The sequence below is a fragment of the Heptranchias perlo genome, chromosome 35 (assembly GCF_035084215.1).
Source record: "Heptranchias perlo isolate sHepPer1 chromosome 35, sHepPer1.hap1, whole genome shotgun sequence".
NCBI lineage: Eukaryota > Metazoa > Chordata > Chondrichthyes > Hexanchiformes > Hexanchidae > Heptranchias > Heptranchias perlo.
In genome coordinates, this window is record NC_090359.1 from 2729046 (window position 1) to 2756772 (window position 27727).

At 45.5% G+C, this 27727-nt stretch overlaps 2 non-coding genes across 2 annotated transcripts; both read right to left on the minus strand.

Moving 5' to 3' along the window:
- Nucleotides 1-12316: 12316 nt before the first annotated feature.
- trnal-uag (transfer RNA leucine (anticodon UAG)) lies at nt 12317-12398 on the minus strand. The gene has a single exon. It is a non-coding gene; the product is annotated as a tRNA-Leu (tRNA).
- Nucleotides 12399-27186: 14788 nt separating this feature from the next.
- On the minus strand, nt 27187-27268 carry trnal-aag (transfer RNA leucine (anticodon AAG)). The gene has a single exon. It is a non-coding gene; the product is annotated as a tRNA-Leu (tRNA).
- Between the last annotated feature and the right edge of the window lie 459 nt (nt 27269-27727).

The following is a 27727-nucleotide window of genomic DNA, read 5'->3' on the forward strand; positions in this document are numbered from 1 at the left end:
ACATTAAACACCTCATTCAAAGGACAGCAGCTCAAACAATGCAGCTCCCTCTCAGCACGACACAGTCAGCCTGGATCACATATCCCACTGCTGGAACTGGAGCTGGAGCCAAACCCTTCCAAACACCAGCCTGACTCCTTGGAATTAATCTCACCCCTGGCTAGTCATGAACCAGACTGTGCCACTCCCAGAGTAACTGATGACCACAGCCTCAGCTCCGGGTCCCGGTCTGAACCATTGCCGCAGCCTGTTATCGCTCATAGAAAGTGGCGTGGGATTCCTGCGTTCATTCTGTGATGTGCATTGGGGCAGTGGGACGAGGTGTATTGCTCTGGTATAGAGCCGGTACTGACTCGATGGGCCAAATGACATCAGGAGTAGAGAGGCCACTTGAGATGGCAAGGTCGAGGGGTTGGCCGTGAATATGCGTCGGGGAGTTTCTATGCAGGGAGAGATTAAGTGAGGATAAAGTATCACACAATAGACCTGTTTGCAAAATTGAAGCCCATGGGATTAAAGGTCAATGGCAGCGTGGATACAAAATTGGCTAAGGGGCAGAAAACAGAGAGTAGTGGTGAACGGTTGTTTTTCAGACTGGCGGCAAGTATACAGTGGTGTCCCCCAGGGCTCGGAATTTGGACCTCGGCACTTTTTGATATATATTAATGAACGGGGCTTGGGTGAACAGGGTATAATTTCAAAGAGTTTGCAGATGACACGAAACTCGAAAATGTAATAAACAACGTGGAGGATAGTGAAGGACTTCAGTAATACACAGACAGACTGGCGAAATGGGCAGTAACATGGCACATGAAATTTAATGCTAAGAATTGTGAAATGATAAATTATGTTAGAAAGAATGAGGGGAGGCAATGTGAACTAAATGGTGCAATTTTGATGGGAGTGCAGGAATAGCGAGACATGGGATGCATGTACACAAATCTTTGAAGGTGGCAGGACAATTTGAGAAGGCTGTTAAAGAAGCAAATGGGGTCCTTCTCTTTTTTAATTGAGGCATAGAATACAAAAGCAAGGAATTAATACTAAACCTCGATAAAACACTGGTTAGGCCTCAGCTGGAGTATTCTATTCAATTCTGGGCACAAAACATTAGGAAGGATGTCAAGGCCTTCGAGAGGATGCAGAGGAGATTTACTAGAGTGGTGCCATGTATGAGGGACTTCAGTTGTGTGGAGAAACTGAAGAATTGGGGTTGTTCTCCTCAGATCAATGAAGGTTAAGGGGAGGTTTGATAGAGTTGTTCAAAATCATGAAGCGTTTTGATAGAGTAAATAAGGAGAAACTTTCCAGTTGCAGTAGGGCAGTAACATCACGGGTTAGATAAAGAGCAAAGCTGCTCGACACTGTGACATCAAACGGTGCCAGGGCAGCTACAGCACAGGTTGGATACAGATTAAAGCTCCTGGCAAAATGTCCCATCAAACACTCTCAGGGCAGGCACAGCACGGGATTGGTACAGATTAAGGTTCCCTCTGAACTGCCCCATTGAACATTCCCAGGAAAGGTACAGCACGGGTTACATGCAGAATGAAGCTCCCTCTGCACTGTCAAATCTAACACTCCCAGGGCAGAGACAACACAGGTTAGATACACAAAATGCTTCCTCTAGTCTGTGCAGATTAGATCTCGCCAAATATTTCAGATACAAGGTGGCTTTGCTGGACACTCTGCTGATGTCTTTCCATGTCTCTTCACTGAGATATGCCGCTCACAATCGCCATTTCCTGGTCTCTCTGCATCTCTGGACTCAGTTGCACCGCTCTCTACCTCCCTCTTCGGGTGTCTCTCTGTATCTCTGTACTCAGTTACACCGCTCTCTACCTCCCTCTGCTGGTGTCTCTCTGTGTCACTCGAACCGCTCTGTTCTGTGTGATGCAAATGGACAATGAGACGGATGATTAAAAACATGTGGTCCAGTGACTCACACGGACAGAGACTGAGGCTGACTGAAGCACAGGGACATGCACACAGGCTGCAGACTGCACGGCGTTACAAGGGGACATGGGAATTGTTGGAAATCTGGGGATTATAAATGGAATGGGGTAGATGGGGAGAAAAGAGCAGAACAGATGTGGAGCATGGGGTGAAATCATCGGAAGACAGATTAAAAAACAGACAAGTAACAGAAAAACAAACGGCAGGTTAAAATGAAGAAAATAAACTTATGAAATAGGAAAATGGACGTGATTGAATGAAAGGAGTATCAAAAACAGCGTTTTATTTTTTTCGCATTTCCGCTCAGCTCAGGTGTGTGGGATGGAAGAGCAGCCAGGGTGACTCTTCACTGCCCTCTGGAACGTCCGAAAAGCAGCCAATCAGATCAAAACAGCGATTCTTTTAATTGGAGTCAGGTTACTGCAGGTTGTGTATAAATGTTGCTGGTGGGAGGGTAAATTGAGAATTGAGTTGTTTAGTATGATGGGGGATTTTGTAGTGAGAGGTTTGTTCCCGGTGCTGATGTTAGTTGGAGCGTTTTGTTGCTCTGATATTTGGCAACATTTTCGCGGACGGAGATGGAGGTGTCGTGCGTGGTGCAGTTGGTATGATATGCCACTTGAGAGTTGACCTCACTCAGCTTGCCCACTCATGTCAAAGCATTGAACTTGTTCTTGCACTGCATCCAGATGCTGTGCACTGAAATTGACTTTCTCCCCCGTTGCCTCGCACAGACTTTTAGATATTTGTGCGGAGGGCCCCTTGCTCCCCGCAAACCACTCTGCGGATATCTTATGTCCCCCCTTCTGTCCCCCTCTTGCACCAAGGTCTGTGGTGCATCAGCAGAGAATCTTGTTGCATGCACTCTCGCAGGCCTGGTACCAACACAGATCGGCAGATTGGTGAGGTCTGGCGTGCAGATTGGAAGATGTGGGATTTCGTTGTGCGCAACCTTTATTCAATGATTTAACATAATTCATCAATGTGTAAACAAACGGATGGGACCTGCATCTGTGTTTTACGTGTGCGATGTCTGATCTGCATTCAGACTCCATGCACAGAGCAGACTGTTATTTTCATCAAACAACAGGTACCAGCTGCATTTCAGAGATTTCTGAGAAACAACCTCCCTTTCTGAGATTCAGCTTTCTGCTGGTGGTGGAAAGTGTGAATTGCATTGATTACCGGTGCAAGGACCGGAACGGAACGCTGATTGCAGGTGAGTCCTGGGGTGGGCCGAAACTTGCATCCTGCCTGCGCAGGGCTCATTGGGCGTTGGGTAATAGCACATCACGATACCCCCGCCCAAAACCGAACCCGATCCTATTTTTCCCCCCAGGTGTTTTATTCCCGCTGTGTTGTCTCTCTGGCAGTTTGCTGATAAATGTTTAACTCGCGGCCTGTTCCCGTTAATGGTCACAAGCAGTAACAGACAGATAGAGCGTGTCTGACCGCCCTGAGATGTGGAAAATGCATCAGTTTAGGACAAATGCATCAAATCAAATGTTCATCGGGCACCGAGAGAAACAAAAACCGGAGAGAAAGGCAGAAGGAAATAGAGAAATAAAAGGTAAATACAGACATTCTTGATGTCTCTCGATTCCATCCCCAACCGTTCAGTGTCGGGTAAAAATGTCAGTGTGAGTAAATGTTCGAGAATCGGCAAAAGAACAAATAAAATAATCCAAAGCTGCTGAAACCCGGGATCGAACCAGAGACCTTTACGCTCTCTCAACTGAGCGATTTCGGACCCAGTGGAAAACGTATTTTTGGTCATCCTGTTGGAATAAAATATAACTCCGGGTGGACTTGCCCCTCCCGCTCATTCCTCACTTCGGGATAATGAGACCGACCATCAAGGGGAGATTTTCTGATACTGTCGTTGAATCTCATTTATGTCAAACATTCCTTGAACTCTCTGCCGGGGGGATTCAGAGCTGGGGTTCGCCATGAACCAGCTTCCCCTCAATTCCCAGCTTCATCAGTGAATCGACCACCAAACGCTCGACAGAGCTCAGGTTATATTAATAATAAAAACAGAAAATGCGGGAAACACTCAGAAGGTCAGGCAGCATCGGTGGAGAGAGAAACATCATTTCAGGTCGATGACCATTCATCAGAACTCTGTTCGCAGATACTGCCTGACCTGCTGAGTATTTCCAGCATTTTCTGTTTTTACTTCAGATTTCCAGCATCTGCAGTATTTTGCCTATGTTTTACAGCTTGTATTAATGTTCTGCTGATGATATCTTAATATTATCTTGTTTTTGGGCCACTTTAATCAGGCTCATGGACAAATTCTTCCATCATCCCTTCTCCCACATCGCTTCTCTCTCTCATTCATTCTTTTCATTCAATCCAGAAAATGGCGGGAATCAGAGCTCACCCCCCAAACCTTCCACACACAGACCCTCGTCTGACACTCCGTGTGATCCAAGACACAATTCAATCCATTACACTCAATATAAACACAGGGGAAACAGCACGTTTCTGGACACGGAGTGAAATAAACTGAAATGTTTTCAAAAAGCTACAGTTCACAACACGTGTCTCTCTCTCTCTCCGCCATCCCGGCCTGTGCTGAGTGAGCTGATTCAATGTGTCACTGGTTATTTTCATCAACATCTTTGAATGTGGCAACACAAGTTGGTGAAGTTGTTAAATCAGCATATGGTTCTTTGGCTTAATAATAGAGAAATCGAGGGCAAAAGCAAGGAACTTATGTTGAAAGTTGATAAATCATTGTTCAGGCCTCTTCTGAAGTAATGTTTCCAATTCTGGGCACTATAATTTATTAACGAGGTCAAGGTCTTGGAGATGATGCAGAGGAGATTTACCAGAATTATACCAGGGATGGGTTTAGTTGTGCAGAGAGACTCGAGAACCTGAGATTGTTCCACTGAGAGCAATGAAGGTTAAGGGTAGAAGTCATCCACCTGTTCAAAATTAACAGGGGTTTTGATCGAGTAAATAAGGAGAAACTGCACCCACTGGCGGGAGGGTCGGCAACCAACGGACGAAGATTTAAGATAATTGGCAAAAGAACTAGAAGGGAAGTAAGGAGCTTATTTTAAACAGCGAATTGTTATGATCGACAACGCACTGCCTTAACGGATGGTGGAGCTCGATTCAATCGTAACTTTAAAAGGAGAATCGAATAAATATTTGAGTATCTCTCCACAGATGCTGCCTGACCTGCTGAGTGTTGCCAGTAGTTTCTGCGTTTATTTTTGAGCTTTCACTATCGCAGTTTTTCCTGACAAACTGAAACTTGCTTCAAGGGCGCAGGTTCAAGCACAACTTTCTTGTGCTTTTCGCACACAAAAGATCACACTTTACTTTCCCACACCCGCGCTTCAAAATCTGTCTTTTCCACAAACAGCGTCCTGCGCCACGAAAATTTGAAAGGCCTCCCGCTCATGGCTTGTCACCGCTCCTTTTTCGGCACAGCCGCTCTTCACATTCATGGTCTACTCGATCCAATCACAAATTTCAACTGGCCGAACGAGCCAAATGTGCACCTTTCAACCGCCATTCGCAGCTCTGCAGCGCTGCCCGTCGTTCACGCAACTCAACTACTTGGAGAAAAGAGCCAACAAGCATCAAAACAAAAACCAGTTCTTCAGTTACCGTCCCCTGTTTCAAAAGATTCTCCAAGTAAATTTCGTGAACAATCGGGCGGCTGTCTTTCCAGAGACCAGCCCTGCTTTCGTCGTCCTGTCTGCCGAGCGGTCACGCAGATCGAAATGTATCGACTGGTTCCAAGGCACAAATAAACATTGGTGAGAATGGGCAATGTGCCCAATAGAAACAGCGGTCGGAGCAAAACAAACTTAAAGGCGTGATATCGTGAAAGTGAATGTTAGAGTCCGCAATGCCGCAGGAAAGGGTGCATGAAATAAAGGAGGAAAGTAAAGGCGGCCTGTTGACTGTGGAAGGAATAAAAAGCTGGGAGAGGAGGCGGGTTTGTGGAACATCAAGTGCAGGCATGTGAGAGTGCTAGCGTTTGAAGGAATGAGTAGGTTTTCGCCACCAACAAAATAATATTTCTTGTCTACATTAAATATTCATATGTTGCTGCATTCTTTTCGCATGTGTGGCAGAGGCCAAAGGAAATTAGAAAGTCATGTCGTGATGTGGATTCGAATCGATGTTGCTGCGATTACAACGCAAAGCACTGATTACAAGACGATCTCGGCGCCACACCTTAACTCACAACCCTGACCCCAGTGCATCCCGTATCCTAACCTCTCGCAGTGTAAAAAAGTTTTTCCTCTTGTCACCATTTGCTCTTTTGCCAATCACCTTAAATCTATGCCCTCTGGTGCTTGAACTTTCTGCCAATTGGAGAAGTTTCTCTCTATCTACTCTGTCGAGACCAGTAATGATTTTGAACAGCTCTATCAAAGTTACTCGCTAACTTCTCTGTTCCAAGGAGAACGACTCCAGCTTCTCTAGTCTATCCATGTAACTAAAGTCCCTCATCCCTGGAATCATTCTTGCAAATCTCTTTTGCACCCTCTCTAAGGCCATCCGATCTTTCCTAAGGTGCGGTGCCAGGAACAGGACACAATACTCCAGTTGTACCGAACCAGTGTTTTTTAAAGGTTCATCGTGACTTCCATAATTTTTAACTCTCTGCATTTATTTATAAAGCCCAGGATCCCGTAAGCTTTTTTATCGGCTTTCTCAACTTGCCGTGTCACCTTCAACGTTTTGTGCACATATCCCCACATATATCACTGTTCCTGTACCTCTTTTTGAGTTGTGCCCTCTAGATTATTTTGCCTCTTCTCGTTCTTCCGACTGAAATGAATCACTTCACATTTTCCTGCGTCAGATTCCATGTGCCTCGTGTCCGCTCATGCCACCAGCCTGTCTATATCCTCTTGAAGTCTGTCACTATCCTCCTCACTGGTTACTACCTTTCTAATTTTTGTGTCATCTGCAAATTTTGAAATTGTGCCCTGGAAACCCAAGTCCAAGTCATTAATATATACCAAGAAAAGCAGTGGTCCCAGCACCGACTACACGGCATCTACAAAGTTGTCCAACGCCCCGAGATTGAAGCGGGATCACTTTACCCTCATAAACCAGCAACACTGATGTTAAAATCATCTGCCAGAGAAAGCCGCGATTTCAACGCGGTGACACTGGGCCAGAGTAAAGTACAGTTAATGTGATTGCCGAGTGGCGAGGGAGTCAAAGGAAATGCGGAAAAGGCGGAACATTGGAGTTGAAGTAAAAATCAGATCCGCCATGATCTCATTAAATGGCGGGGCAGGCTCGAAGGGACAAATGGCCAACTCCTGCTCCAATCTCGTATGGTCTTATCGTCGTATGGTGGCGAGAGGGTGGATTTGGAACTCCTGTGCGGCAGCTTTGCGCAGGTAACACGACTTGTTACAAACTAAACCATTAATTCACCGAGCTAAAGTTTGAGGTTGCAGCGACAAGAACCTGATGACATTAATTACAGAAAAGTAATGAAACTCTGTGAAAGATGAATAATTGTTGTAATCGCCATTGATCATCCGATAACTTTCTGCTGCAGTCTGACAGAAACACTGACATGGACACTGGCTGACAGTGAAATTTTAATCAGTTTCAACAACTACAAACACAACGCGCATTTATATCGCGCATTTAACGTAGCAAAACGTCCCAAGTCGCTTCACTGGAACTTTATTAAACAACATTTGACACCGAGCCACATAAGGAGATATTAGAATCAAAATAATGCGGAAGCTGGAAATCTGAACTAAAAATAGAAAATGCTGAAAAGACTCCACAAGTCAGGCTGCGTCTGTGGAGAGAGAAACAGAGTTAACGTTAAGGTCGATGACCCTTCGTCAGAAATGGAAAAAGTTGAAGATTACATCGTTTTTAAGCAACTACAGAGCCAGGAACTGGGCTGGGGGTGGAGGGAGAGGGGAGGAAAGAATATAAGGGAAGGTCCCTGATAGGGTGGAGGGCAGGGGTGAATCAAAAATAAAAGGGGTCATGGTGCAAGAAGGGTAGTATTGGGAAAATTAAAGAAACAAATGATGGGTCTCTTGGAGCTGTAAATGGAACCATTAAAACCAACACTTGCTCTCCGAAAAAAATGGGAGCAATGGTTATGATCTCAAATTATTGAAATCAGTGTTGACTTCAGAAGGTTGTAAAGAGACGAATCGAAAGATGAGGTGCTGTTTCTCGAGCTTCCGTTGAGCTTCATTGGAGCAGTGACTGAGGCCGAGAACAGAGATGTCAGAGTGGGAGTGGGACGGAGAATTAAAATGGCAAACGACCAGCAGGTCAGGGTCAAGCTTGCGGACCGAGCAGAAGTGTTCAGCAAAACGGCCACCCAATCTGCGTTTGGTCGCCCCAATGGAGATGTGGCCGCATTGCGAGCAGCGAATACCGGATAGTAAATTGAAAGAAGTAAAAGTAAATCACTGTTTCACCAAGAAGGAATGATTGGGGCCGTGATAGGTGGGAAAGGAGGAGGTGAACATAAGAACATAAGAAAAAGCAGCAGGAGTAGGCCAATCGGCCCCTCGAGCCTGCTCCGCCATTCAATAAGATCATGGCTGATGTGATCCGAACCTCAAATTTAAATTCATGTCATATTTCCTGCCCGCTCCCCGTAACTCCTAATTCCCTTTACTTCTTGGAAACTGTCTATTTCTGTTTTAAATTTATTTAACGATGTAGCTTCCACAGCTTCCTGGTGCAGCAAATTCCACAGACCTACTACCCTCTGAGTGAAGAAGTTTCTCCTCATCTCAGTTTTGAAAGAGCAGCCCCTTATTCTAAGATTATGGCCACTGGTTCCAGTTTCACCCATCCTTGGGAACATCCTTACTGCATTCACTCGATCAAGCCCCTTCACAATCTTATATGTTTCAATAAGATAACCTCTCATTCTTGTGAACTCCAATGAGGAGAGTCCCAATCCACTCAACCTCTCCTCATATGTCCGCCCCCTCATCCCCGGGATTAACCGAGTGAAACTTCTTTGTACTGCCTCGAGAGCAAGTATGTCTTTTCGAAAGTATGGACACCAAAACTGTATGCAATATTCCAGGTGCGGACTCACCAATACCTTATATAACTGCAGCAATACCTCACTGTTTTTATATTCTATCCCCCTACCAATAAAAGCCAACATTCCGTTGGCCTTCTTGATCACCTGCTGCACCTGCATACTTACTTTTCGATTTTTTTTGCACTAGGACCCCCAGATCCATTTGCACTGCAGTACTTTCCAGGTTCTTGCCATTAAGATAACAACTTGCTTTCTGATTTTTACTGCCAAAGTGCATAACCTCACATTTTCCAATATTGTTTTGCATCTGCCAAATCTCCACCCACTCACCCAGCCTGTCTACATCCCCTTGTAGGTTTTTTATGTCCTCCTCACTCTCTACTTTCCCTCCCATCTTTGTATCATCTGCAAACTTTGATATGTTACACTCGGCCCCCTCCTCTAAATCGTTAATATAGATTGTAAAGAGTTGGGGACCCAGCACCGACCCCTGCGGAACAACACTGGCTACTGGTTACCAGTCCGAGAATGGACCATTTATCCCAACTCTCTGCTGCCTGTTAGGTAACCAATCCTCCACCCATGCCAGAATATTTCCCCCAATCCAGTGATTCTTTATCTTGAGCAATAATCTTTTATGTGGCACCTTGTCGAATGCCTTCTGAAAGACTGAATACACTACGTCCACTGGTTCCCCATTATCCACCCTGTAGGTTATGTCCTCAAAGAACTCAAGCAAATTTGTCAGACATGACTTCCCCTTCATAAAGCCATGCAGACTTTGTCCTATTAAATTATGTTTATCCAAATGTTCCGCAACTGTCTCCTTAATAATAGACTCCAAAATTTTACCCACCACAGATGTGAGGCGAAATGGTCTATAATTTGCAGCCTTCTGCCTGCTACCCTTTTTAAATAAGGGTGTTACATTAGCAGTTTTCCAATCTGCCGCGACCTTTGCCGAGTGCAGAGAATTTTGGAAAATTATTACCAAAGCATCCACAATCCCCACTGCCACTTCCCTCAAGACCCTAGGATGTAAGCTATCAGGTCCAGGGGATTTATCCGCCTTGAGTCCCATTAATTTACTTAGTACCAATTCCTTAGTGATTTTAATCGTAGTTAGCTCCTCCCCCCGAGAGCCCCCTATTTGTCCAGTGTTAGGATATTCTTTGTGTCCTCTACCGTAAAGACTGAAACAAAATATTTGTTCAGCATTTTTGCCATCTCCATGTTTCCCACCATTAATTTCCCGGTCACATCCTCTACGTTTGCCTTAGCTACCCTTTTTCTTTTTACATAACGATAGAAACTCTTGCCATCTGTTTTTATATTGTTTGCTAATTTATTTTCTTAATCTATCTTCCCTTTCTTAATCAATCCTTCAATTATTTTTTGCTGTCTTTTGAAGACGTCCCAATCTTCTGTCCTCCCATTAAGTTTGGCTACCTTATATGTCCTTGTTTTTAGTCGGATACTATCCTTAATTTCTTCACTTAGCCACGGATGGCTGATTATTTCTTTTACACCCTTTTTTCCTCAGTGGAATATATTTGTTTTGAAAGTTGTAAAATAACCCCTTAAATGCACACCACTGCTCATGTGCCGTCTTACCCTTTAATCTATTTTCCCAGTCCACTTTAATCAATTCCGCTCTCATACCATCATAGTCTCCTTTATTCAAGATCAGTACGCTTGTTTGAGAACCAACCTTCTCACCCTCTAATTGGATATGGAATGTTACCATGTTATGGTCACTCATTCCAACGGGATCCTTAACTAGGACTTTGAGTCGAGGATTTTCCATTGAAAAAATCAAATAAATGGGCTTTCTGAGCAATATTCATGCGACGAGATGGCCGAGTGTTTGAGGTGATGGATTCAAGATCCATTGTGCTCTGCACGCATGGTTTTGTATCTCATCCGCGCAATTATTGCATTTACCGTTTGATGTGTTTGCTCCTTCCTCATATTCAACCAGAAGTCTTGGGCCTCGCTCCAAGCCGAACCTACGGTGGATGAATTTTGCGTTGCTCGCTAAACTCTGCTCAAATCAGCAAGGTCATGATTGGCGCAAGGAGCTGTTGCGAGTGTCAGATGTGAAGAACGTGAAATCTCAAGAAAGTGCGCAACGACGCCCCGGGAAAGCGAGTATCTGTCCACAGATACTACCTGACCTGCTGAGTGTTGCCAACAGTTTCTGGATTTATTTTTGAGCTATCAGTACAGCCGTTTTCCTGACAACCTGAAACTTTCCTCAAGGGCGCTGCTTCAAGCACAACTTTCTTATGCTCTTCTCACACACAACATCGCTCTTTAATTTCCAACACACGTGCTTTAAAATCTGGCTTATCCGCACACAGCTTCCTGCGCCACGAAAATTTGAAAGACCTTTTGCTCTTGGCCTGTCATCGCGACTTTTTCGCCACAGGCGCTCTTTACATTTATCCTCTACTCGATTCAATCCCATGTTTCAACAGAATTATTAAGATCAAGGCTGAACACTTCCGATCTTACTGCGCCGCCCCAACTTGCCAAATGTGCACCTCTCAACCGCCATTCGCAGCTCTGCAGCGCTGCCCGTCGGTCACGCAACTCAACTGCTGAAAGAAACAAGCCAAAAAGCATCAAAACAAAAACCAGTTCTTCAGTGACCGTCACTTGGATCACAAGATTCGACAAGTAAAATTCGTGAACAATCGGGAGGCTGTCTTTCCCGAGGCCAGCCCTGCTTTCGTCGTGTTTGCCTATCGAGCGGTCACGCAGATCGAAATGTATCGACTGGTTTCAAGGCGCAAATGAACATTGGTGCGAATCGGACATCTGCCCAATCGAAACAGCGGTCGTCGCAGAGCAAACTTGAAGGCGTGAGATCATGAAAGTGAATGTTAGAGTCGGCAATGCCGCAGGAAAGTTTCCATGAAATTGAAAGAAGAAAGGAAAGGCGGCCGATTGACTGTGGAAGGAAGCAAAAGTGGGGAAAACAGGCTGGTTTGAACTGTCCAACATCAAGTGCTGGATTTGAAGGAATGGATAGGTTTTTGCCAGCAACAAAAAATATTTCTTTCTTGTGCAAAAGATTGATTTCTTGCTGCATTCTATTAGTGTATGTGGCAGAGAACAAAAGAGGTTAACGAAACTATACTGCAGCTCGTATTCAAACCAAACTTGCTGCGACCGCAACGCAGAGTATCAAACAGTGTCCGATCAAGGCGACGCGCATCAGGTGAGGCAGTCATGCCCGAACAACAGCAATGTCGCGCCCGGTGCTGCTTGGAAAAGAAGAATGTTTGGTGATGAGGACAAAATCGCAAACATTTTAAATGCTGGCAGCGGTGGGATTCGAACCCACGCACCCGCAGAGACTGGAGCCTAAATCCAGCGCCTTCGACCGCTCGGCCACGCTACCACCTGCCAGAAGTTTGCGTTCAGAATCTGATATCTGGTGAGTGGAATGTGGTTTTCTTGCATTTTGACCTTTGAGTCGAGGATTTTCCACTGAAAAAATCAAATAAATGGGCTTTCTGAGCAATATTCATGCGACGAGATGGCCGAGTGTTTGAGGTGATGGATTCCTAATCCATTGTACTCTGCACGCATGGTTTTGTATCTCATCCGCGCCATTATTGCATTTACCGTTTGATGTGTCGGTTCCTTCCTCATATTCAACCAGAAGTCTTGGGACTCGCTCCAATCCGAAGCTACGGTGGATGAATTTTGCGTTGCTCGCTGAACTCTGCTCAAATCAGCAAGGTCCTGATTGGCACACGGAGCTGTTGCGAGTGTCAGATGTGAAGAACGTGAAGTCTCAATAAAGTGCACAACGACGCCCCGGTGAAGCGAGTATCTGTCCACAGATACGACCTGACCTGATGAGTGTTGCCAACAGTTTGTGGATTTACTTTTGAGCTATCACTACAGCCGTTTTCCTGACAACCTGAAACTTTCCTCAAGGGCGCTGCTTCAAGCACAACTTTCTTGTGCTCTTCTCACACACAACATCGCTCTTTAATTTCCGACACACGCGCTTTAAAATCTGGCTTATCCGCACACAGTTTCCTGCGCCACGAAAATTTGAAAGACCTTTTGCTCTTGGCCTGGAATCGCGACTTGTTCGCCACAGGCGCTCTTTACATTTATCCTCTACTCGATTCAATCGCATGTTTCAACAGAATTATTAAGATCAAGGCGGAACACTTCCGATCTTACTGCGCCGCCCCAACTTGCCAAATGTGCACTTCTCAACCGCCATTCGCAGCTCTGAAGCGCTTCCCGTCGGTCACGCAACTCAACTGCTGAAAGAAACAAGCCAAAAAGCATCAAAACAAAAACCAGTTCTTCAGTGACCATCACTTGGATCTCAAGATTCGACAAGTAAAATTCGTGAACAATCGGGCGGCTGTGTTTCCCGAGACCAGCCCTGCTTTCGTTGTGTTTGTCTGTCGAGCTGTCACGCAGATCGAAATGTATCGACTGGTTTCAAGGCGCAAATGAACATTGGTGCGAATCGGACATCTGCCCAATAGAAACAGCGGTCGTCGCAGAGCAAACTTGAAGGCGTGAGATCATGAAAGTGAATGTTAGAGTCGGCAATGCCGCAGGAAAGTTTCCATGAAATGTAAGGAAGAAAGGAAAGGCGGCCGATTGACTGTAGAAGGAAACAAAAGTGGTGAAAACAGGCGAGTTTGAACTGTGGAGCATCAAGTACAGGCATGTGAGAGTGCTGGATTTGAAGGAATGGATAGGTTTTTGCCAGCAACAAAAAATATTTATTTCTTGTGCAAAAGATTGATTTCTTGCTGCATTCTATTAGTGCATGTGGCAGAGAACAAAAGAGGTAAACGAAACTCTACTCTAGCACGTATTCAAACCAAACTTGCTGCGACCACAACGCAGAGTATGGACCAGGATACGATCAAGGCGACGCGCAACAGGTGGGGCAGTCATGCCCCAACAACAGCAATGTCGCGTACGGGACTGCTTTGAAAAGAAGGATGTTTGTTGCTGAGGAAAAAATAGCAAGAACTTTAATTGCTGGCAGCGGTGGGAGCACCGACCTGTGGGGAACATTACTGCACACCTCCCTCCAATCCGAAAAACAACCGTTCATCACTCGTCTCTGGTACCTGTTACTGAGGCAATTTTGTATTCATGTTGCTACTGCTCCTTTTATTCTATGGGTATCAACATTGATGACAAGGCTATCATAAGGCACTTTATCAAACGCCTTTTGAAAATTTATATGCACCACATCAATCGCATTGCCCTCAGCATCCTTCTCCGTTATCTCATCAAAAATTCTATCAAGTTATTTCAAAACGGTTTGCCTTTAACAAAAGGACAAATTTATACAAGGAGTTCGAGCCTCATTGATTGAGGCTGGGAACTGCCCACGAACAGGGATGGGATTCCAGGTGCCTTTTATTCGTTTCCCCAACAGTTACAAACGAAAGGGACAAAAGTTCGAATTCCTCCAAGATTTGAATTCGAATCGCTACATTTAAAGTTCAGAGTGCTCAACATTACACCATGGAGCCCATTGATTAAAACAAGTGGCCCCCTCCCTTTAAAGATACTGGGCTCCTTTATCAGCATCGCCATGGCGCTGCATCATTGACTTCACGAGGCTCATGGCAAATCTCTGCCATCAGCAAAACTGCAAGCACTGGTCAAACCCAACCTGCCATTTTGGCTCCGCTCTTTCTCATCCACACTTTCAGCTTCCCAACGTTCCCCTCTGATAAGAATAGATGATTCTCCAATCACACAGCTAATGTCAAATCCACCGGTTCCCTCGTTGCTGCTTCTGTTTCACACTGCTCAGCGCAGCTCGACTTGTTGGTTAATCAGTGCATAAAGATTGCAAGGCACTGATGCATGAAGTTCGGGGTGAAATGAAAAGAGCTCGATCCTCACTGATTGAAGCTGCGAACTCCCCACCAACAGCGATTGGATTCCAAGTGCTTTTTCCTTGTTTGCCCTCAATTTGTAAATGAATTGGACAAACTTCGAGGTTTAATAGATAGTTGAATTTGGATCGCTGGAATCCAAGTCCTGAATGTTTACCATTGCACGATGGAAATTAACTCACATCTTTAATTGGGACCCACCAGTCAAAGACACTTAGCTCTTTTCTTAGCACTGCCATCATGCCACATCACTGACACCTCGAGGCTGCCAACAAACCTCTCCCATCATGAAAACTGCAACTTCTTGCAAAGAAAATGTAAACATTGCCCGAGGACATGATCCAAGCAATGCCTGCCTTTCAAGAAACAATGCTTTAAATTTCGACATGCTTGACTGCTGAATTCAGATCACAAAGAAAAGTTCAGCAAACACCATTCTTTGGTGCAGTGAAACTCAGCATTAAACAAAATACAACTTTCTCTTCTGCTGATTTGCGAAAGCAAAAGTCCGGTTGAGCTTTTGAACAGAAACCGATTGAAGCAACTGGAACCTCATTGATTGAGGCAGCAACTTCCCACCAGCAGGGAGTGGATTCCAACTGCATTTTATTTTTTCGCCCTGCAGTTGCAAACGAATGGGACATAAACAAATCAGGTTCTACCGAGATTCGAACTCTGATCACGAGATTCAGTGTCGAGAGTGCTCACCATTACACCATGGAACCCATTTGTTAATGAAAGCCGCACCCTCCATCCAAAGACATTTGGCTCTTTTCTGAGCACTGCCATGTCGCTGCATCACTGACTTCTCGAGATTGTTGCCAACCATCTCCCATCAGTAAAACTGCAAGACATTGACAATTCCAAACTGCCACTTTGACTCGGCCCTTTCTCATCTCTTCCATCAGTTTCGACCCTTTTCCGTCTGCTTCGTATCGATGCTCAGCCAATCACACAGCTATTAGTCAAACCTGTCGCTTCCCTCGTCACTGCTTCTCTTTCAATCTGCTCAGCGCAGCTCCGATTCCAGTCTTGCCGGATAATCTGTGAATAAATATTGCATGGCACTGATGCATGAAGATTGGCGTAAAACAAAATGTAACCTTTGGGCGAGGACACGATCCAAGCAATGCCTGCATTTCAAGAGACAGTGCTTTGAATTTCCACATTTTGCCTGCTGAATGCAGATTGTAAAGAAAAATTCAGCAAACTCCGTTTTTTGGTGCAGTGAAGCGCAGCGTTGCACATCATGCAACTTTGTCTTCTGAAGATTTAGGAAAGCAAAAGACAGGCTGAGCTTACAGACTCATAGAAAGGTGACAGCACGGAAGTCGGCCGTTCGGCCTATCGAGTCCTGCCAGCTCCATGCAAAAGCAATCCAGCCAATCCCACAATGTTGGAGGGGAGTTCACAGCTTCAATCAGTGAGGAGTCTTACAAAACCAGATTCCAGTCGAACAGCTTTATTGGATGAACAAGCTTGGTGTTGTCAGACTCCTCACATTTGTCCACCCCAGTCCATCACCGGCATCTCCACATCAATCAGTGAGGATCTAGCTATTTTCTTTTCACCCCGAACTTCATGCATCAGTGCCTTGCATTGTTTATGCACTGATTATCCAACAAGACGAGCTGCGTTGAGCAGTGTGAAACAGAAGCAGCAACGAGGGAACCGATGCATTTGACAGTCGCTGTGTGATTGGCTAATCATCAGAGGGGAAAGTGGGGAACCTGAAAGTATGGATGAGAAAGGGCGGAGCCAAAATGGCAGGTTGCGATTGACCAGTGCTTGCAGTTTTGCTGATGGCAGAGGTTTGCCTGTTGCCTCGTGCAGTCAATGATGCAGCGCCATGGCGATGCTGCTAAAGGAGCCAGTATCTTTGAAGGGAGGGGGCCGCCTATTTTAATCAATGGGTTCCATGTTGTAATGGTGAGCACTTCGGACGTTGAATCCAGCGATCCGAGTTCAAATCTCGGTGGAGCCTCAACTTTTGTCCCATTTGTTTGTCACTTTTGCGGAAACAAATTTCAGACACCTGGAATCCCATCCCTTTTTGTGGGCAGTTCGCAGCCTCAATCAATGAGGCTCGAGCTCCTTGTATAAATTTGGCCTTTTGTTGAAGGCAAATCTTATTGAATTTACTTGATAGAGTGTTTGATGAGTTGACGGAGAGGATTGATGAGGGCAATGCGATTGATGTGGTGTATATGAACTTTGAAAAGGCGTTTGATAAAGTGACTTTTCATCGCCTTGTCATCAAGATTGATACCCATAGAATAAAAGGAGCAGTAGCAACATGAATACAAAATTGCCTCCGGAACAGGAACCAGAGTGGAGTGATGAACGGTTGTTTTTTTCGGATCGGAGGGAGGTGTACAGTAATGTTCCCCACAGGTCGGTGCTCGCACCACTGCCCTTTTTGATAATTATTGATGACTTGGACTTGGGTGTACAGGGAACAATTTCCAAATTTGCAGATGACACAAACCTTGGAAGGAAAGTCAACATTGAGGTGGATAGTGATAGACTTCAAGAGGACATAGAAATTTAACGCAGAAAAATGCAAGCTGATACATCTCGGTAGGAAGAACGAGGAGAAGCAATATAAATTAGAGGGCTCAATTCGATAATGGGTGCAGGAACAGAGCGGTTTGGGGGTCTTTGTGCACAAATCGTTGAATGTAAGCGAGGCATGCTGAAAAAGCGGTTCAAAAAAGCATACGGAATCCTGGGCTTTATAAATAGAGACAAAGTGTACGAAAGCACGGAATTCATGATGAACCTTTATAAAACATCAGTTCGACCACAACTGGAATATTGTGTCCAGAGCTGGGCACCGCACTTTTGGAAAAATGTGAAGGCCTAAGAGAGGGTGCAGAAAAGATGAACGAGAATGATTCCAGGGATGAGGGACTTTAGTTACGTGGATAGACTGGAGAAGCTGGGGTTATTTTTCTTGGAACAGAGAAGATTGAGAGGAGATTTGATAGAGGTATTTAAAATCATGAGGGCTATTGACAGAATGGGTGGAGACAAACTGTTCCGATTGGCGGAAAGGTCAAGAACCAGAGGACACAGATTTAAGGTGACTGGCAAACGAATCAAAGGTGACTTGAGGAAAAACTTTTTTTTACACAGTGAGTGTTTAGGATCTGGAATGCACTGCCAGTGGTCGTGGTGGAGGCAGATTCAATCGTTGCTTTCAAGAGGAAACTGTAGAAATAATTTAAAGGAAAACATGCCGAGGGCGACGGGAATATGGCGAGGGAGTGGGATTGGCTGGATTCCTTTTGCATAGAGCTGGCAGGACTCGAAGGGCCGATCGGCCTACTTCGGTGCTGTAACCTTTCTATGAGTCTATTAGCTCAGGCTGTCTTTTGCTTTCCTAAATCTTCAGAAGACAAAGTTGCTTTGTGTGCAATGCTGCGCTTCACTGCACCAAAAAATGGTGTTTGCTGAACATTTCTTTGCAATCTGCATTCAGCAGGCAAACTTGCAGAAATCCAAAGCACTGTCTCTTGAAATGCAGGCATTGCTTGGATCGTGCCCTCGCACAAAGTTTACATTTTGTTTTACGCCAATCTTCACGCATATACCAAGAAAAGCAGTGGTACCAGCACCAACTACACGGCATCTACAACGTTGTCCAACGCCTCTAGATTGAAGCGGGATCACTTTTCCCTCGAAAACCAGCAACCCTGATGTTAAAATCATCTGCCAGATGAAGCCGCGATTTCAACACGGAGACACTGGGCCAGAGTAAAGTTCAGTTAATGTGATTGCCGAGTGGCAAGGGAGTCAAAGGAAATGGGGAAAAGGCGGAACAGTGGAGTTGAGGTAAAAATCAGATCCGCCATGATCTCATTAAATGGCGGGGCTCACAGGGCCAAATGGCCAAATCCTGCTCCAATCTCGTATGGTCTTATCTTCGGATGGTGATGGGAGGGTGGATTTGGAACTCCTGTGCGGCTGCTTTGCGCAGGTAACACGACTGGTTACAAACTAAACCATTCATTCACCGAGCTAAAGTTTGAGGTTGCAGCGACAAGAACCTGATGACATTAATTAAAGAAAACTAATGAAACTCTGTGAATGATGAATAATTGTTGTAATCGCCATTGATCATCCGATAACTTTCTGCTGCAGACTGACAGAAACACTGACATGGACACTGGGTGACAGTGAAATTTTAATCAGTTTCAACAACTACAAATACAACGCGCATTTATATCGCGCATTTAGTGTAGCAAAACGTCTCAAGGCGCTTCACTGGAACTTTATTGAACAACATTTGACACCGAGTCACATCAGGAGCTATTAGAAGCAAAATACTGCGCATGCTGGAAATCTGAAATAAAAATAGAAAATGCTGAAAAGACTCCACAATTCAGGCAGCGTCTGTCGAGAGAGAAACAGAGTTAACGTTAAGGTCGATGACCCTTCGTCAGAAATGGAAAAAGTTGAAGATTACATAGTTTTTAAGCAACTACAGAGCCAGGAACAGGGCTGGGGGTGGAGGGAGAAGGGAGGAAAGAACATAAGGGAAGGTCCCTGATAGGCTGGAGGGCAGGGGTGATTCAAAAATAAAAGGGGTCATGGTGCAAGAAGGGTAGTATTGGGAAAATTAAAGAAACAAATGATGGGTCTCTTGGAGCTGTAAATGGCACCATTAGAAACAACACTTGCTCTCCGAAAAAAATGGGAGCAATGGTTATGAGCTCAAATTATTGAAATCAGTGTTGACTTCAAAAGGTTGTAAAGAGACTAATCGAAAGATTAGGTGCTGTTTCTCGATCTTCCGTTGAGCTTCATTGGAGCAGTGACTGAGGCCGAGGACAGAGATGTCAGAGTGGGAGTGAGACGGGGAATAAAAATGGCAAACGACCAGCAGGTGTGGGTCAAGCTTGCGGACCGAGCAGAAGTGTTCAGCAAAACGGTCACCCAATCTGCGTTTGGTCGACCAACTGGAGAGGTGGCCGCATTGCGAGCAGCGAATACTGTATAGTAAATTGAAAGAAGTAAAAGTAAATCACTGTTTCACTGAGAAGCAATGTTTGGGGCCGTGATAGGTGGGGAAGGAGGAGGTGAACATAAGAACATAAGAAAAAGCAGCAGGAGTAGGCCAATCGGCCCCTCGAGCCTGTTCCGCCATTCAATAAGATCATGGCTGATCTGATCCTAACCTCAAATTTAAATTCATGTCCAATTTCCTGCCGGCTCCCCGTAACCCATAATTCCCTTTACTTCTTGGAAACTGTCTGTTTCTGTTTTAAATTTATTTAACGAATTAGCTTCCACAGCTTCCTGGGGCAGAAAATTCCACCGACCTACCACCCTCTGAGTGAACAAGTTTCTCCTCATCTCAGTTTTAAAAGAGCAGCCCCTTATTCTAAGATTATGCCCACTAGTTCTAGTTTCAACCATCCTTGGGAACATCCTTACCGCATCCACCCGATCAAGCTCCTTCACAATCTTATATGTTTCAATATGATCGCCTCTCATTCTTCTGAACTCCAATGAGTAGAGTCCCAATCAACTCAACCTCTCCTCATATGTTCGCCCCCTCATCCCCGGGATTAACCGAGTGAACCTTCTTTGTACTGCCTCGAGAGCAAGTATGTCTTTTCTTAAGCATGGACACCAAAACTGTATGCAGTATTCCAGGTGCGGTCTCACTAATACCTTATACAGCTGCAGCAATGCCTCCCTGTTATTATATTCTTTCCCTCTCGCAATAAAAGCCAACATTCCGTTGGCCTTCTTGATCACCTGCTGCACCTGCATACTAACTTTTTGATTGTCTTGCAATAGGACCCCCAGATCCCTTTGTACTGCAGTACTTTCCAGTTTCTTGCCATTAAGATAATAACTGGCTTTCTGATATTTACTGCTAAAGTGCATAACCTCACATTTTCCAATATTGTATTGAATCTGCCAAATCTCCACCCACTCACCCAGTCTGTCCACATTCCCTTGCAGATTTTTTTGTCCTCCTCACTCTCTACTTTCCCTCCCATCTTTGTATCATCTGCAAACTTTGATATGTTACACTCGGTCCCCTCCTCCAAATCGTTAATATAGATTGGATAGAGTTGGGGACCCAGCACCGACCCCTGCGGAACAACACTGGCTACTGGTTACCAGTCCGAGAATGAACCATTTATCCCAACTCTCTGCTTCCTGTTAGATAACCAATCCTCCACCCATGCCAGAATATTTCCCCCAATCCAGTGATTCTTTATCTTGAGCAATAATCTTTTATGTGGCACCTTGTCGAATGCCTTCTGAAAGTCTGAATACACTACGTCCACTGGTTCCCCATTATCCACCCTGTAGGTTATGTCCTCATAGAACTCAAGCAAATTTGTCAGACATGACTTCCCCTTCATAAAGCAATGCTGACTTTGTCCTATTAAATTATGTTTATCCAAATGTTCCGCTACTGTCTCCTTAATAATAGACTCCAAAATTTTACCCACCACAGATGTTAGGTCTATAATTTCTAGCCTTCTGCCTACTACCCTTTTTAAGTAATGGTCTTACTTTAGCAGTTTTCCAATCTGCCGGCACCTTTGCCGAGTCCAGAGAATTTTGGAAAATTATTACCAAAGCATCCACAATCCCCACTGCCACTTTCCTCAAGGCCCTCGGATGTAAGCCATCAGGTCCAGGGGATTTATCCGCCTTGAGTCCCATTAATTTACTTAGTACCAATTCCTTAGTGATTTTAATCGTATTCAGCTCCTCCCCGCCGAGAGCCCCCTTTTGATCCAGTGTTGGGATATTCTTGGTGTCCTCTACCGTAAAGACTGAAACAAAATATTTGTTCAGCATTTTTGCCATCTCCATGTATCCCACCATTAATTTTCCGGTCTCATCCTCTACGTTTGCATTAGCCACCCTTTTTCTTTTTATATAACGATTGAAAATCTTGCTATCTGTTTTAATATTTTTTGCTGATTTATTTTCATAATCTATCGTCCCTTTCTTAATCAATCCTTTAGTTACTTTTTGCTGTCTTTTGAAGACTTCCCAATCTTCTGTCCTCCCACTCAGTTTGGCTACCTTATATGTCCTTGTTTTTAGTCGGATACTATCCTTAATTTCTTTACTCAGCCACGGATGGCTGTTATTTATTTTACACCCTTTTTTCCTCAGTGGAATATATTTTTTTGAAAGTTGTAAAATAACCCCTTAAATGAACACCACTGCTCATGTACCGTCTTACCCTTTAATCTATTTTCCCAGTCCACTTTAATCAATTCCGCTCTCATACCATCATAGTCTCCTTTATTCAAGCTCAGTACGCTTGTTTGAGAACCAACCTTCTCACCCTCGAATTGGAAATGGAATGTTACCATGTTATGGTCACTCATTCCAAGGGGATCCTTAACTAGGACATTATTAATTAATCCTAGCTCATTACACAGGACCAGGTCCAAGGTTGCTTGCCCCCTTGTAGGGTCAGTAACATACTGCTCAAGAAATCCATCCCTAATACACTCAATAAACTCTTCCTCAAGCCTGCCCTGCCCAATTAGACTTGTCCAGTTAATATGATGGTTAAAATCCCCCATAATTATAGCTGTTCCATTATTACTTGCCCCGACTATTTCCTGATTAATACTTCTTCCAGCAGAGTTGCAACTATTCGGAGGCCTATTTACTACGCCCACTAGTTTTCTTTTCCCCTTATTATTCATTATCTCTACCCAAACTGTTTCATTGTCCTGATCCTTTGTCCCAATATCATTTCTCTGTAATACAGTGATTTCTTCCTTTATTAACATAGCCACCCCACCTGCCCTTCCATCCTGCCTGTCTTTCCTGATAGTCAAATACCCTGGCATATTTAATTCCCAGTTGTTGTCACCCTCCAGCCATGTTTCTGTAATGGCCACAAGATTATACCCAAATGTAGTTATTTGTGCCGTTAACTCATCCATTTTGTCACGAATGCTCCATGTATTCAGATAAAGAACTTTCAAATATGTTTTGTGACACTTTGTTTCTGCTTGTTCCTTTTTTAACACTTTACCTTTTACTCCATACCTTCTGTCCCTTTCTTCTGTCTCCCTGCTCAGGTTCCAACCCCCTGCCACAGCTTTGATGCTGGGTTAATCGCCTTACGCCTTCTAGTTTTTATTTTATCTGTCGTGCCTAAAGTACACTTTCTTTCCGCTGCTCTCCGCTTTTCCCTTTCACTTGTTCTTGAACAACTGTTTGTACTATTTCTATTGTAGATTTCCCCTGGGTCTTCCCCTCTCTTGCTGCTCTCAACTTTATTCTCTTCTGACTCCCCGCTCAGGTTCCCATGCCCCTGCCACTCTAGTTTAAACATTCCCCAACAGCACCAGCAAACAGCCCCGCGAGTACATTGGTCCCGGTCCTGCTCGGGTGTAACCCGTCACGCTGGCAGAGGTCCCACCTTCCCCAGAACCGGTCCAAATGTCCCAGGAATCTAAATCCCTCCCTCCTACGCCATCCCTGCAGCCACGCATTCATGCTGTCGATTCTCCTGTTTCTCTTCTCACTGGCACGTGGCACCGGCAATAAACTTGAGATCACAACCTTTGAAGTCCTGCTTTTTAATTTATCTCCTAACTCCTTAAATTCACCTTGCAAGACATCATCCCTTCTTTTACAAATGTCGTTGGTACCAATATGGACCACGACTACTGTCTGTTCACCCTCCCCCTCCAGAATGACGTGCAGCCGCTCCGTGACATCCTTGACCCTAGCACCAGGGAGGCAACATACCATCCTTGTGTCACGTTTGCCGCCTCAGAAAAGCCTATCTGTTCCCCTTACAATTGAATCCCCAATCACTATAGCCCTGCCACTCTTCTTCCTCCCATCCTGTTGCATCTCCTGTACTTGCATGGAAAGGTGCTGTGGGAGGAGGGCGGGTTTTGGGGGTGATGGAAGAGTGGACCAGCGTGTCGACGAGAGAGCAGTCACTTGAGAATGTTGAAAGGGGAGTGGAGGGGACGATGTGTTTGGTGGTGGGATTGTGCTGCAGGTGGTTGAAATGGGGGAGGATGGTATGTTGAATGTGGAGGCTGGTGGTGTGGAAAGGAAGGACAAGAGGAACCCTATCATGGTTCTGGGAGGGAGAGGGTGAGGGCAGAAGTGGAGGAACTGGGACGGACACGGTCAAGGGCCTGTTAACTTGAGTGGAGGGGAATTATCGGTAGAGGAAAAAGGAAGATATTTCGGAAGCACTGGTTTGGAAGGTGGCATCGTGAGAACAGATGTGAAGGAGACGGAGAAACTGGGAGAAGGGAAAAGAGTCCTTCCAGGAAGCGGGGTTGGAGGATGTGTAATCAAGGTAGCTGTGAGGGTCGGTGGGCTTATAGTTGACATTGGTTGACAGCCTATCCCTGGAAATGTCGATAGAGAAGTCGAGGAAGGGAAGGGACGATTCGGAGATGGACCGTGTGAAGGCGAGGGAAGGGTGGAAATTGGAAGCAATGTTCATGACATTTCCCAGTTCGGGGTTAGAGCAGGAAACGGCATTGAAACAGTCATCAATGCACCAGAAAAAGAGGTGAGGGAGGGGACCTGAGTCGGACTGGAACAAATGATCTTCCTCATATCCAACAAAAACAGGAAGGCATAGCTAGGACCCATAGAGGAGCCCATAGCAACACCTTTTATTTGGAGGAAATGAGTGGAGTCAAAGGAGACGTTGTTCAACGTAAGAACAAGTTCAGCCAGGCGGAAGGTGGTGGTGGATGGGGATCGGCTGGGCCTTCGTTTAAGGAAAAGGCCTGGGGCCCACAAGCCGTCCTGGTGAGAGGTGGATGTGCAGACGGACTGGACGTCCATGGTAAAAAGGAGAAAGTTAGGTCTCGGGAAAATAAACTGTTTAAGTGGTGGAGGGTGTCGGAAGAGTCGCGGGTTTTGGGACTGTGAGGTTGGAGGCCGTGGGTGGAAGATCTCCAGAGGAGATGAGGACAGTGAAGGTCTGGGAAACTATGGCTTGGTGTTCGGTGGTGGGATCACGGTCCAGGGGAAGGTAAGAGGGGGTATCGGAGAGTTGGCGTTCAGCCTCCGCAAGGGAGAGGTCTGTTCGCCTCATAACGATAACAGCGACACCCTTGTCAGCAGGTTTAATGACAATGTCAGGGTTGGACCTGAGAGAACGGAGTGCTGCAAGTTCAGAGGGAAGTAGATCATAGTAAATGAGGGGAGCAGAGAAATTGACACTGCCGATGTATTGCCGGCAGTTCCCAATGATAAGATCAAGTGAGGGGAAGAGGATAGAGGGAGGGGTCCAGGTGCACCGAGAATTGTGGAGATGGGAGCAAGGGTCCGCTGTGCGGAGGGAAGACTCCTGGCCAAAGAAATGGGCGCGGATGTGAAGGCCACCGAAGAAGAGCTCAGCATAATATCTTGCTCGAAACTCATTGAGTTGGGGCGTATGAGGATGACGCAGAGGCTTTTACTGAGGACTGACGTTCGGTTTCAGAGAGGGGAAGATCAGAGGGAAGAATGAAAATACGACAAAGAGATTGGAGGGAGGGATGGGGTCAGAGGAAAGTGAAGGGGAAGAAGAATCGGGAGGGGTGTGAATCGCATGTTCGTCGGAATAGACTGGAGGAGTGGAGAGAAAATAGAGACGGAATAGGAAGAAATTGGTTCCGTGGGACAAGAACTGGGTGAGACAATGGATCTACCAGGCCAGTCCTGTTTGTAGATCTTAGGAAGGAGGTAGAACTGGACTGTGCAGGGTTTGGGGACTGTGAGGTTGGAGGCCGTGGGTGCAAGATCTCCAGAGGAGATGAGGACAGTGACGGTCTGGGAAACTATGGCTTGATGTTCGGTGGTGGGATCACGGTCCAGGGGAAGGTAAGAGGAGGTATCAGAGAGTTGGCGTTCAGCCTCCGCAAGGGAGAGGTCTGTTCGCCTCGTAACGATAACAGCGACACCCTTGTCAGCAGGTTTAATGACAATGTCAGGGTTGGACCTGAGAGAACGGAATGCTGCAAGTTCAGAGGGAAGTAGATCATAGTGAGTGAGGGTAGCAGAGAAATTGAGACTGCCGATGTATTGCCGGCAGTTCCCAATGATAAGATCAAGTGAGGGGAAGAGGATAGAGGGAGGGGTCCAGGTGCACCGAGAATTCTGGAGATGGGAGCAAGGGTCCGCTGTGCGGAGGGAAGACTCCTGGCCAAAGAAATGGGCGCGGATGTGAAGGCCACCGAAGAAGAGCTCAGCATAATATCTTGCTCGAAACTCATTGAGTTGGGGCGTATGAGGATGACGCAGAGGCATTTACTGAGGACTGACGTTCAGTTTCAGAGAGGGGAAGATCAGATGGAAGAATGAAAATACGACAATGAGATTGGAGGGAGGGATGGGGTCAGAGGAAAGTGAAGGGGAAGAAGAATCAGGAGGGGTGTGAATCGCATGTTTCAACAGAACTATTAAGATCAAGGCGGAACACTTCCGATCTGACTGCGCCGCGCCAACTTGCCAAATGTGCACCTCTCAACCGCCATTCACAGCTCTGTCGCGCTGCCCGTCGGTCACGCAACTCAACTGCTGAAAGAAAAAAGCGAAAAAGCATCAAAACAAAAACCAGTTCTTCAGTTACCATCACCTGGATCACAAGATTCGACAAGTAAAATTCGTAAAGAATCGGGCGGCTGTCTTTCCCGAGGCCAATCCTGCTTTCGTCGTGTTTGTCTGTCGAGCGGTCACGCAGATCGAAATGTATCGACCGGTTTCATGGCGCAAATGAACATTGGTGCGAATCGCACATCTGCCCAAAAGAAACAGCGGTCGTCGCAGAACAAAATTAAAAACGTGAGACCATGAAAGTGAATGTTAGAGTCGGTAATGTGTCGGAAATCTTCCATGAAATGGAAGGAAGAAAGAAAAGGAGGCCTATTGACTGTGGAAGGAAGAAAAATTGGTGACAACAGGGGAGTTTGAACTGTGGAGCATCAAGTACAGGCATGTGAGAGTGCTGGATTTGAAGGAATGGTTAGGTTTTTGCCAGCAACAAAAAATATTTCTTTTTTGTGCAAAAGATTGATTTCTTGCTGCATTCTATTAGTGTATGTGGTAGAGAACAAGAGAGGTAATCGAAACTATACTGCAGCTCGGATTCAAACCGAACAAACTGCGACCTCAACGCAGAGAATGGACGAGGATACGATCAAGGCGAAGCGCATCAGGTGGGGCAGTCATGCCCGAACAACAGCAATGTCGCGCCCGGTGCTGCTTGGAAAAGAAGGATGTTTGGTGATGAGGAAAAATAGCAAGCACTTTACATGTTGGCTGCGGTGGGATTCGAACCCACGCCCCCGAAGAGACTGGAGCCTTAATCCAGCGCCTTAGACCGCTCGGCCACGCTACCACGTGTCAAAGCTCTGCCTTCAGAATCTGATATCTGGTGATTGAAATGTGGTTTTCTTGCATTTTGACCTTTGAGTCGAGGATTTTCCATTGAACGAATCAAATAAATGGACTTTCTGAGCAATATTCATGCGACGAGGTGGCCGAGTGTTTGAGGTGATGGATTCCTAATCCATTGTGCTCTGCACGCATGGTTTTGTATCTCATTCGCGCCATTATTGCATTTTCCGTTTGATACGTCGCTTCCTTCCTGAAATTCAACCAGATGTCTTGGGCCTCGCTCCAATCCGAAGCCACGGTGGATGAATTTTGCATTGCTCGCTGATCTCTGCTCAAATCAGCAAGGAAAAATTGGTGCACGGAGGTGTTGCGAGTGTAAGATGTGAATAAAGTGAAGGATCAAGAAAGTGCACAATTACGCCCCGGTAAAGCGAGTATCTGTCCACAGATAATACCTGAC